The following is a 1,082-nucleotide window of genomic DNA, read 5'->3' on the forward strand; positions in this document are numbered from 1 at the left end:
TTTTGCTTCAAAGCAAAGATATTTCTTTAATCGGGGCATTAACAACCTAACTGTAAGATGGAAAAGCATCATCGATAAGAATGGAGACTATTTCATTTAATAAATGTTTTGTTTTGATATATAAGATGCTCAGTTGTTAATTTCTTGACGGCCTAATATACACATTGCAAATAAAATACATGGAAATAAATATACGAAATTATCATATAAGCAAAACTTAAACGACTCGCAAATTAAGAGTGAAGATCGAATTCTTAGCAACCATCTTCTCGTTACTACAAATATACGTGTCAAATAAGGAACTTTCGTTTGTACTGTTCGGACACCTTCAAATCAGTAGTCGACCATTTCTTTATATATATATATATATATTATTGATGCAGTTTTGCGTTATCAAGGTAAATATCAGTAGGAAAACATAAAAAAAAACCTAAAGAATCGTAAGGTCATTATTTTTCTTTTCTAAGCGCTTATGCTTTCTGTAGTTTGAATGACAAAACCACGTACCAAAAAGATTTTTAGTAACCTATCTATCTTTAGCTTCAAATTAGTTTATTGAACATAAAAACAATACATATCTATATCCTTTTATTAAAAAATAAATCCATATATTTGTTGATATATCTTAAAACGCTACTAAAATACATTACAATCATCAAAGTAAACATATTTGTTTAACCCTATTCACATATAGTCCTTCTAAGTAAACACTTATCTGATCAGTTGTTATTGTTACAGATGCTTCAGTTTTTTGTTCTTTGCAAGAAGGTTTACCTTTTTGAGTTTCAAGACGGTTATATGAATCACGAACAAGAGTCTTTGTCTGTTTCTGTTTGCCAAATCCTTAGACTTTTTGAATGTAGTGTTTTGGGCAAATATTAAAATTAGATACGTGTAACATTCTGTTGATTTTAAACGGTTTCTCTACAATATCTATATAACTGTTCTCTTTGTTCTCCTGAAGAAGAATAGTCAACTATTCGAAAGCGCTCGAGTTTTGGGTCTTATTTTAAGTTTATTACACTTTATATGTGATCGTTTGTGCTAATTCTTTTATCAAGATATATAACTGTATATGTATC

This window comes from Limulus polyphemus, unplaced genomic scaffold (assembly GCF_000517525.1).
Source record: "Limulus polyphemus unplaced genomic scaffold, Limulus_polyphemus-2.1.2 Scaffold65, whole genome shotgun sequence".
NCBI lineage: Eukaryota > Metazoa > Arthropoda > Merostomata > Xiphosura > Limulidae > Limulus > Limulus polyphemus.